The 12101-nt window shown below is 43.8% G+C and overlaps 1 protein-coding gene across 2 annotated transcripts in view; it reads right to left on the bottom strand.

Moving 5' to 3' along the window:
- Positions 1 to 4809, bottom strand: part of LOC138102746 (transcription factor RFX3-like) — a 243462-nt gene extending 238653 nt beyond the window's left edge. For both annotated transcript variants that reach the window (XM_069000496.1, XM_069000497.1), the window contains exon 1: positions 4608 to 4809. The gene's annotated coding sequence lies outside the window, so the exon portion shown is untranslated. The remainder of the gene's footprint in view (positions 1 to 4607) is intronic.
- Between the last annotated feature and the right edge of the window lie 7292 nt (positions 4810 to 12101).

Below are 12101 nucleotides of genomic sequence, written 5' to 3'. Positions count from 1 at the left end.
GATCTCAAAAGTGAGGGAAAACAGCTTGGAAAACAGACTAAAAATATTCTATCTACACAGCTACAGTTAAAGACATCTAGATATTTATACTCTAAAAATAGTTGCACTTAAAAACTAGCTAATGATTATCTGAACTCCATTTTACAGTCTTGGTTTTTTTTAGATCTAGTTTCTACTGAGAGCAAGTGTTTCCTTCTGTGTTGCTCAAGGATATACTAGAGACAGGAGGGACTTAGCAAAGAGCAGTTGCAATGCTGTCCAACTTCAATTGTTCCATAAGTAATATTTTATTAGTACCATAAGACAGTCTCTTGAATGCAACTAAACTTTTGCAGACATATAGGTTTGTTTATATAAGAATAAGAGCCTCAATCTGTTAAGTTTGGTGAGATAGCTTGGTTAAATAAGTATTCTTCACATGAAGAAATTCAACCAAAATCAGACCCTACCAAGATTAAACCAACATTTCCCCCTTCACTATTATGGAGTATCTCCCTGATCTGTGAGATGTTTCTACAGTACATACTGTCTATGTTCAATGTTCCCTTTAGTCTTTTCCATTCAAATTCCTTCTCCCTCCCTCACTTCTCAGCATCAAACTTTTAAGTACTTGATGCAAGTACATAGACCAGGCTTTGACACACATGCAGATGTTCATATCCTCAATCTCTCTAAACAGCTGTTTCACATGTACATGATAAATATCTGCCCAAAATGAAATAAATATTGCCATCTACACTTAAGACTCTTGAACATTTTCCAACATGAGTATGTTTTCATTTTGTTATATCTTTACTAAATTTATTATTTTTCCAGCTGGGCATAGTGTCAAACACCCAGAACCTTCAGGAAAATTAACTTCTCTGCAATTCCAAGAACAGGGCATGTTTAAAAAAAAAAACCAAAACACCTCAATCACCTGTATTTAAATGTATACATAGATACAAGTATATAATTATATATATATATAAAGATAAATACTAAAACCCCCCTGAAAACAGCTACTCCAATACTAAGTTTCAGTAAATCCCTGATTTTTAAATGGTAAATTTAATGTGGTAAAGGGTTATTACACCAAGAGATGTCAAGCCAGACACAGAAGCACTACTATACCACAAAGGAATAAGGCTTTAATATGTTCTGCAGAAACCTAAGCAGCTATCAACCAAGTACACTTCTATATTATCTAAAAAAAAAAAAAAATTAAAACTTCCTCAGATTCTCCAACTTGACAAAAAGACAAATTCCTCAATATGATTATTTTCACAATATGTTTGAGGATGTTTTAACTAATCTTCAGGTTTCTGGTGTGAAAAATAGATCCTGGACTGCTGAATAAGTGTTCTTTCTAGTCATTTGCAATTGGCTGAAGAAGTCTTCTTCAAAATAAATTTTAAATGTCAATTCTGTGTATATTGAGATGAAGCAGGTAACATTTACACCCCAAAAGAAAACAGATTAATAAAAGAGCACCTGTTGGTTATCTCTGCAGCTCAGCTGGATATAGTTCAGAGATGTCTAATATACAGTGCTTCCCAGCCTTGACACACCCCTCTACCTCAAGTAAACCGAAACATTAAACCATGTGGAAGTGAAACATCTAACAAGGAAAAGGACAGAAAAGTGGATAGGAAACAATTCTGCAAAAAGGTAACATATTGAAGAGATAACCAAGCACCAGCAGATAGAGAAAACAGAATTATATGTACATGAACAGAAAAAAAAATGATCAGCAATAATAAAAAAGCAAAGTAGGACTAAAACATAAATTGCAAAAGCAAAGAAAATGTTGACACAAAAAAGTTTTCAAGACTGCTATTTAGTTTAACTTATCTAGAAACAAAATCAACAAAATGGTGGACAAGGGAACTAGAGAGACGTGGATTCGATTGATGGACCACTTGGTGGAAAAGGAATTGGCTGGATGGTCACACTCAGAGTTGCAGTCAGTGGCTTGATGTCCAAGTGAATGCCAGGGACAAGTGGTGTTCCTCAGGGGTCTGTACTGGGACTTGTGCTGTTTAACATCTTTGTCAGCAACATGGACAGTGGGATTGAGTGCACCCTCAGCAAGTTTGCCAATGACACCGAGCTGCATGATGCACTCGACATGCTGGAGGGACAGGATGGCATCCAGAGGGACCTTGACAGGTTTGAGAGGTGGGTCTGTGCAAACCTCATGAAATTCAACAAGGCCAAGTGCAAGATCCTGCACCTGGGTCGATGCAGTCCCAAGAACAAGTACAGTCTGGGCAGAGAATGGATTGAGTGCAGCCCTGGGGAAAAGAATTTGGGGCTGTTGGTGGATGAGAGTCTCAATATGTCTCAGCAATGTGTGCTTGCAGCCCAGAAAGCCAACCGTGTCCTGGGCTGCATCAAAAGAGGTGTGGCCATCAGGGTGAAGGAGGTGATTTTCCCCCTCTATTCTGCTTTGGTGAGACCCCACATGAAGTTGTGCATCCAGCTCTGGGGCCCCCAGCACAAGAAAGATGTGGATCTGTTGGAGCAAGTCCAGAGGAGGCCACAAAGATGATCAGAGGGCTGAAGCACCTCTCCTATGAAGACAGACTGAGACAGTTGGGACTTGTTCAGCCTGGAGAAGAGAAGGCTTTGGGGAGACCTTATAGTCCCTTCCAGTACCTAAAGGGGGGGTACAGGAAGGCTGGAGAGGGCCTTTTTACAAGGGCATGTAGTGATAGGACAAGGGGCAATGGCTTTAAGCTGAAAGAGGGCTGATTTAGATTGGATATTAGGAAGAAATTATTTGCTGTGAGGGTGGTGAGACACTAGAACAGGTTGCCCAGGAAGTTGTGGATGCCCCCATCCCTGAATGTGTTCAAGGCCAGGCTGGCTGGGGCTCTGAGCAACCTGGTCCATTGGAAGGTGTCCCTGCCCATGTCAGTGGGGTTGGAATTAGATAATCTTTAAGGTCCTTTCCAACCCAAACCATTCTATGATTCTAGGAAAATGTTCCAAGGCTGTTCTTTAGCTTCCCCCATTATCTGTATTCCAAATATCCCTTTAAAAATACAGCATTTTGCCTTCCATTTCATGGGCTTGTATCTGCATGTTAGTAAACAGTAATTCTAAAAAATGAATCATTATTTTCCTGATACAATATTACTTTACAGTTATCTCAAAATTAGGTTTAATTCAAAAGTATTCATAATGTGATAAAACAAAATGGAATTACTGAAGATAAAAATATCCTAGTTTTGTGCCATGTAAATATGGGTGTAAGAGGCAATTAAACATTTCATCGTGGCACTAAATGAGAGAGAGTAGAGTAAATTCAAGTAATGCAATTATAAAGGAAATGCATATGGGATTTCTGTGGCTAAGGGGTTGTGAAGAACTAGACAGTTACATGGTATCCAAGTTTTTCTCCTTTTAAAGTAATTTAAAAATAGGTTAAAACCCACAGTAGATATGTTCTCTTGTTTTTCCACATAGAACTTTTATTAGGCAGCAGAAAGAAGCTATGCTCATAAGAAAGATAGCATGTACATTTTTTGTAAGAAGAGGTACACTTCCTAACACAGTATAAGCTAGGGTTAATAGACTATAAAACTATTTTAAATCATCTACTGAGATAACACAACTTGATACAGAAACTGAATGACGAGAAACTATATGGATCAACAACATAGCATGATAGGGCCACCTTAATTAAGAAGGCATAGCCAGGTAGATGGCTCTTATTCCTATCGAACTATACATTCAATATTTCTTTAGTTCTTCAGAAACAAATGGGTTTCTAAGAAAGTAAGACAAACACAGCATTGTGTGCTCTAAATATGCACAACTCCTTTGAGTTTACTGAAAACTTAGTGGTTTCTATACTAGCAGGTTAAATTCTACAAGTAGCACAAGCTGAAGAATTAAAAAAGGCTCTGAATCAGTGCATGACAAAATAATACAATCAAATATTCCATGTAGAACAAATATGTTTTTAAAATAAAATGAAAGTGTTAGTTGATGAGAAGAGAATGTTAGGAATTCAGAGGTACAGCCATAAAATGAATTTATAAAATTAAATTACACTTTCACCAAGACATGACAATTAATTGCACTGAAGAATCTTATATAGTACCAATTAGCCCTTCAACCTCTACTATTAACTACTAATCACACCTTCAAGACAATTTTAAAGGATCTCTAATGTGTACTACAGGTAACATAGGCCTTTCCCTATTGATGTACAAGATACTTTGGAACATTACAAGTACTGCAGCGTGTCAGATAACTAATAATAATAATAATAATAATAATAATAATAATAATAATAACAAAGATAAATACCCTTCATAATAAACAACCACAGGGCAATTTACATCATTTTTCCCCCCTTTGGAAATTATGTCTCTTCCTATATTATAAATTGGGAGGGAAGAAAGGATGAGGAAGAGAAAGCGCTCGAGGCTTTTCTCTCTCTCCCTCTCCCCCTCCCCCCGCCCGCCTCCCCCCAATCAATAGCGAAGCCAAATGCAGCAGTCCCAGCCTGGATGCTGCAAGGAGGGAGGAGGCAAAAGCTGGGGTGGAGGCGGGGGGAGAAGAAAGGGATAGAAAGGCAGAATTGCAAGCCTATACAGAACAGTTACATTCACCTGAATCGTGGAAAGCTGTGTTGTTCTTGCTGGTGGTGGCTGTTGTAGGTGATGATTAGGAAGCAAATAGAAAGCAGTGGAAGAGCAGTTGTTGTTGATGAGTAAACAGTCACCAGGACTACGGTGACTATGGCGCTTGATTCACAAGGCAACAGTTGCTATAACCCACAAAAGAGAGAGAGCAAGCAAGAGAGAAGGAAGCAGTGGCCCAGCCGAAGAGACCCGGAAGAGGCAGGGCCTCCCCTATGACGGACAGCTTTTAGGGCCGGAGGGGAGGAGGATCTCTTTCCTCAAGGAGGAAAGAAAAGAAGGTTGGTAGGAACGTATTAAAACCCCCACCTCACTAAGGGCGTGCGAGGGCGTATTCTATTCCCAGCAAGCAAAGTGGCTCTAGTATGACAATGGACTATCCATGGATGTAAGATCATACTACATCGGAGTAGGCAAGGAGGGAACCTGTAGTGGTGGGTGATAGTTCAAATGGATAGCAAATGCCAGGCCGAAACACGAGTGGGAGGGAGAAGGAGGGAAGAGAGGGTGTGGTCATATCAGCATATCTGTCTCCCGCGTGGATCATGCTCACCGACATCCTGACGTCACATCCGATTAGCGACTAAAATAAAGGGGGGGTTTCTGCAGGCATCTCTGTTGAGTGGTTTGCTTTGCTTTTCCACCCTGTTTGCTTCCTGCTACTTTGAAGCAGTTTAGAGTGAACAGGAAGTTCTCCTTTGTCCTAACATCTTATCACCATCTCCATTTCTTTTTCCATCAGAAAGTAACAGTGAAGAGATGCTGCTGGATGGGGTATTTGTTGACTGCTGCCACTTAAAGTAGGTGAGGCTGTGGCAACAGCTGTACTGCCCTCATTGGCAAAGCTGAACATTTTCTGTAACTGCTGTATACGCTTGGCCTCCTGGACTCAGCACATGCACAACCAGCATGTGCATTACCAGCTGCCTTGTGCTAACCTTTCCCTTCAGCAATGTTTCTCATAGACTCCTACCCTTCCCCACATATGCCTTTCCTTAGAATGCAACCTGCTTCACTTCTATTCCTTCCCTGAACACACTTCATTCTGCACGCTGCCACCAGGGCAACGCTCTTTAAATTTCCTTCTTCATCCTGTTTCCCCTTAATCTCCCATATCACCAATGATTCTCTGCACCTTGTAGTCATGGGGCTACAAGATGTTGAAGATGACTGCTTGTTTAAGGGATATAAGAGATGTTGCATACTGGAGTCAATACACAATGTGAGAATTTACGCAGCACCATACTTATTTTTCTGCAATGCATCCACATCTAATGGTCACTATGATTCCATATATCCCTGTAACCCAAATACATGCAAACCTGCAGCTCTTTTGCACATTTTGTAACCTATAAAATTACTGTTGTATGCAGCCCATTATACCATCTACATAACCAGTAATATTTGGCTGTAATACATATATTGGTCATAGCTAGCATGGGCTCATGAGGGGAAAATCCTGCTTAACTAACTTAATTTCCTTTTATGACAAGGTTGCACATCTAGTTGACCAAGGGAAACCAGTAGATGTGGTGGGGTTTTTTTTTATTCTGGCAAAGCTTTTGATACTGTGTCTCACAGTATTCCTCTGGACAAAATGTCCAGCATACAGCTGGAAAAGTCCATAATACATTGGGTGAACAATTGGCTGACAGGTTGGGTTCAAAGAGTTATAGTAAATGGGATTACATTGTATTACAGTAGTAAATATTACCATATCCCGCAGCCGTAGGGAGGAGGAGAGACGATCCAACAGGCAGGAATTGTGCAGCAAGATTGATTTATTTAATTATTTCACAAACTCTTTTATAGACTTTTTCTTCATAGTCTAATTGGACAAAGGATCAGCCACCCCTTGGGGGTGACTGGCTAAAATCCTAAAACATCCATTGTCAAAATATTTTCCTACTGTACTATAAACAAAGTTCTACAAGGTCGCAGGTGTTCATGGTTTACAGAACTTCTGCTAATCTCTTCATGAGAGAGAAAAGTATCCCACAGCTTAGAAAACAGCAGGGAAATTCCTTGCTAACAGCATTTTTGTATCCACAACATCAGGCTGGTGGCCAGTCACCAGTAGGGTTCCCTGTTACAGCGGGGATACTGCAACACGCATATATCAAACCAGGAGTCCCGTGAAAAAGAAACAAATATATACGGACGGATTCTTGCTAGATGTTTAAGAGATGTTTATTTCCCCAGCCGCATGGCCGGGCTCTGCTGAGGGACTCTTACAGTCAGCACCCGAGCTGCTTTGCCCGCGCAGGGGAACACAAACCAACCAATGGGGAACGAGGCTGAGCAGGGGCAGGGAAACCCCGTGCCTCCCCTCAGGGCTACATGGCAGGGGAGGGACCCCAACATCTCACCCGTTTTATTTTAATAAAAGGAGAATGAAGACAATTGGATAAACATAACAAGAACAGTTTCAAAACAAAACAAGCCACCCTCCTGAGTCTTTAAATGTCCAAACAAATTCTGTGGAACATCTCAGGGCTGACAGAAGGGAGACAGAACTCTCTGGACATGCCTGTGGGGAAACTGAGGCAGGAGAGGGTTTAATTTCTTTCCTCCCCCTTTTCATCCCCCCATCGGCATCGGAAAGGGATTTTTGGGGAAACAATTGGCAAAGGCAGGGGTTTGTGAGGGAAACCATGGATGAAAAAACGGATTGGGAATAAACTGGGGATAGGGTAAACTTAGGAAAGGGTTCATATTGGGTATAGGGTAAAAGGGGAAATTAGGCTGTGGGTAGGGAAATTGCTGGAATGGATATTGTTTATAATTTTGTGCATAACGGCTGCCTTTGACGGGAATACCTCCAGGCCCAGTAACATTCGCTGCTTGTAAACCCTTCTTTCCTTGCACTATATCAAATTGAACAACTTCCCCATCTCCTACACTTTGCAGGTAATTTTTAGGGTTATTCCTTTTAATGGCAGTTCTATGGATGAATAAATCTTCCCCTGTATCATCTCGTGTTATAAATCCATAGCTGTTTTTCACATTGTACCATTTCACAGTTCCTGTGACTTTCGTTGCTAGAACGTCTCCTATCACGTGCTTGCGTGTCTGTCGTGGCTGCTGGTCCCGCGTGGTCGCCGCCTCGCCGACTCCGACGTCTCGGTCAGGCCCCCGCGCCGCGGCCGCTCTGCGCTCTCTGCACGGCCCCGCTCCAGCGCCTGTCTGGGCTCTGCGCGGCTCCGCTCCGCAAACTCCACGCTGCTTTGAGAGCGGCCCCGTTTCGGCTCGGCGCTGCACTGCACAGCTTCTCGTGTCGCTGTGGAAACCGCCGCTTCTCCCTGCATAGGGCTCTCTGAGCCGTATGCACAGAGCGGGCTTCCACGCTGACCTCCGCTTCCTGGCTGCTCGTGGCCCACGGCACCCATGGCGCCTGCGGCATCGCTCCCTCACTCGCGGCCGCGTAGCCGGGGACCCCGAGACAGGGATGGGGTCCGCAGTAAGGCGCGCGCTCCCGAGGGGGCCGGGCGCATCCAGCGCAGGCACCTCCGCTGGCACGGCTGCAGTCATACACTCCTGGGGTGGCCGCCACGCGGTCTCGGCCACGGGAGAAGTATGATCTTCTGCTTTAGGGGTAATGGGATCATACAGATGCTCCTGAAGAGCGTCACTGATTATAAAGGATCCACGGAGAGCTTCTATCGCTAGTCCATCCCTTAGCTTATCACAGATCTCGTTCCAGAAACACTCCTGAGAATATCCAGGAGGTTTGATATCAAAAAGTAAGTCTCGAGAAATATAGGGGAACTCTTTGAAAAGCCAGATAAAAAAGTGTTCAAGATCTCCCGGTTCCAATACTTTTTTGTTTTGTTGTTCAAGGATCCCTTTTACTTCTAGATACATTTTTTTCTGTGGCTCAGAGAGCCCCATTTCCCACGATTCTTCCATAGTCCAGATATGCAATAGCAAAACAAAACCAAGAAGAGGAATCCAAAGTTTCCAGGGTTTACTCACACAAATCAGTCACGGGGATCGTTCTGCTCGCAATCTTCCACCATATGTTACAGTGGGGATACTGCAACACGCATATATCAAACCAGGAGTCCCGTGGAAAAGAAACAAATATATACGGACGGATTCTTGCTAGATGTTTCAGAGATGTTTATTTCCCCAGCCGCATGGCCGGGCTCTGCTGAGGGACTCTGCCACAGTCACAGGACCCGAGCTGCTTTGCCCGCGCAGGGGAACACAAACCAACCAATGGGGAACGAGGCTGAGCAGGGGCAGGGAAACCCCGTGCCTCCCTCAGGGCTACATGGCGCGGGGGAGGGACCCCAACAGTTCCCCAGGGCTCAGTTTTAGGGCCAGTATGCTTTGATGTTTTTATAAATTATCTGGGCACAGGAATCAAATGTACATTAAGTAAGTTTGACAATGATACTAAATTAGGAAGAGCTGTGGATTCCCTTGAGGGTAGAGAGGCCTTACAGAGAGATCTGGATAGACTAGAGAGCTGAGCAATCACCAACTCTATGGAATTTAACAAGAGCAAGTGCCAGATTCTGCACCTGGGACAGGATAATCTTGGTTATATGTACAAACTGGGGGGGGGGGGCTGGATGCTATACGTACAAACAAGAGGTTAGAGAGCAGCACTGTGGAAAGAGATCTGAGCATTCAGCTTGATGTCAAGTTGAATATGAGTCAGCAGTGTGCCCTGGAAGCCAAAAGGACCAACCATGTCCTGGGGCGCATCAGGCACAGTATCACCAGCTGGTCGAGGGATGTGATTGTCCCACTCTGCGCTGGTGGAACACCACCTCAAGTACTGTGTGCAGTTTTGGGTGCTTCAACATAAGAAGGACATCAAATTATTAGAGTGTGTCCAGAGGCAGGGGACTGATATGGTGAAAGATCTCAAGGGCAAGACTTGAGGAGCAGTTGAGGCCACTTGGCAAGAGAGAAGAGAAGAGAAGAGAAGAGAAGAGAAGAGAAGAGAAGAGAAGAGAAGAGAAGAGAAGAGAAGAGAAGAGAAGAGAAGAGAAGAGAAGAGAAGAGAAGAGAAGAGAAGAGAAGAGAAGAGAAGAGAAGAGAAGAGAAGAGGAGAAGAGGGCTGAAGGGAGACTTCATTGCAGTCTGCAACCTCCTCAAGAGGGGCAGCAAAGGGAGAAGTGCTGATGGAGCGAGTCCAGAGAAGAGCAAGAAAGCTGGTGAAGGGGCTAGAGCACAAGTCTTATGAAGAGCAGCTGAGGGAACTGGAGTTGTTTAGCCTGGAGAAAAGGAGTCTGAGGGGAGACCTTATTGTTCTCTACCACTCCCTGAAAGGAAGTTGTAGTGAGGTGGGGGTCAGTCCCTTCTCCCAGGCAACAAGTAACAGGATGAGAGGAAATGGCCTCAAGTTTTGCCAGGGAAGGTTTAGATTAGATATTAGATATTAGGAATTTTTTTTTCACAGAAAGGATTGTAAAGCATTGGAACAGACTGCTCAGGGAAGTGGTGAAGTCACCATCCCTGGAAGTGTTCAAAAAACATGTGGATATGGCACTTGAGGACATGGTTTAATGGTGAACATGATGGTGGTGCTCAGTTGACACTTGGACTTGATGGTTTTAGAGGTCTTTTCCAACCTTAACGATTCTATTATTCTGTGGTGGAAATGGTATGAAGCTGTATCAGGGGAAGTTCAGATTGGACATTAGAAAAAGGCTCTTCACTGAGAGGGTGGTCTGTCACTGGAAGTGATCATGGCACTGAGCCTGTCAGAGTTCAATGAGCTTCTGGACGCTCTTAGTCATATGATTTAGTTTTAAGTATTCCTGTGAGGAGCAGGGAGTTGGACTCAATGGTCCTTATGTCAACCAGCAGGAAATGGTCTTCCAAATGGCTGCTGACTCTCTGAATGAGCTGCATGTATTCTCTCACATAGCAGCCATTCTCAAAATCAGGCTGCACCAGTTTAACTGGCATTTGTTTAGTATCCACATAGAGGGCTACAAAATGTATGTCATAATATTTAAGGTTGAAAGGGTTCTCAGCATAATTGCTGCTAAAAGCAAGACAGAATAATCTTAATTAATTAAACCTTCAGAACACTTCTCCTCCCCCCACCTTTCTCCCTTCTCCCACTGACAATGTAAAAAGACAACCCTTGAGATTTTCAATCAGTTTACCACCTCTATAATAATCTTTTTTCAGTTCACTTAGGGAGAGGAGTCTCTCTTGCTCATGCTATGGAGACATCTCCACAAGAAACAGTTCTCTCATGGCTTCAATGTCACAGCATGACAGCCGCCCAGGTTGGTTCTCTGCTCGCATGTGAAAGTCCCTTCCCTCGTCTTACAGCTTTCCCCACAACTGCTTTCAAGGGTCCAATCTTGAGCTACTGGGGTACCATTTTAAGGACGAGCTGTTCAGAAACAAAGGTTCTCTTCACCTATCTCTGAGAGCATCTTCAGCCCCAGGAACAGAGGCCCTCTTCCTCCCCTGGGAGCAAGGGTCTTCATCACTTTCATCTCTCTCTCTGTTCAAGCTTTTCATCAAATTACAGCTGCTTCAACATTTGCTTGTTTCAGCACAGGTACTTTTGCTCACAATTGCAGTTTGAACGCTCCACCCTCCATGCTTTCGTGAGATTACAACAGGTACTCTGATGTGTCATAGTCCATCACCATAGCTTTACAACAGAATTTCAGCTTCTAAGCTTGAAGCATCTCCTCTTTCTCCTCTCTCAGGGTTTCAGCTCTTCCTTCTTTACTGACTTTGGTGTTTTTATGGTGTTTTCTTCACGTGTCCTCACCTTTCCTTCTCCTCTGACTCGGGAGAGGATTGATGTCTGCAGGCTTCATCTGTTCTGGAGAATCTTACAGCACTAAAAGGCTTAATCTCACCCGGGCCCCGCAGCTGGAATTTGCCTCTTGCTGCTGGTCACATGATCTTTGCCGGGCAGGGCAGCGGCCTCAGATGAATTTTCGGCCGAACTGGGTGAGGGCCGGCCTGCCCATAGCAGGGGGGCTGCCTGCATGGGGCAGGGCCACGGGAGGGCCTGGCCCAGCCATGCTGGGCCGCCTGCAGGCCCCCCCCTAGTTACCTGTCCGAAAGCCAGAAGCAAGAGAGCTTTCCTGGGCTCTGTTTGTTCTTAAATGTGGATCACAGAGGCGTGTCAAGCTTCTTAAGTAGCTTTAAAAGTTGCCAGTATTCAAACTAGCCAGTTGATTGGTTCTATCGGGTCATAGAGGAAGCTGTAAGCACCTCTTTGCAAGAGAATTACTTCCGTGGCTGAAGCTCTACTAAAAACCCAAACTATGCTAAACCATGACAGACTTGAAGGCTGTTTCTTCTTGATACTGTACTCTTATCTGTTCTGTCAAGCAACATTTGCATGCTTACTTGTTTGGAAAGAAGAACAGGATAAGCTGTGGTATGAGCCTTAAAGTTGGGTCTTTATCTCAGTTGACTGGGCTGTCAATTTGTGTTCTCAAAGGAAGGAACTTCATGTGCCTATTG

Source organism: Aphelocoma coerulescens (assembly GCF_041296385.1).
Source record: "Aphelocoma coerulescens isolate FSJ_1873_10779 chromosome W unlocalized genomic scaffold, UR_Acoe_1.0 ChrW_unloc_scaf_1, whole genome shotgun sequence".
Classification (NCBI taxonomy): domain Eukaryota; kingdom Metazoa; phylum Chordata; class Aves; order Passeriformes; family Corvidae; genus Aphelocoma; species Aphelocoma coerulescens.
The sequence above is the reverse complement of the archived record's forward strand: the minus strand, read 5'-3'. Positions and strand labels throughout refer to the sequence as shown.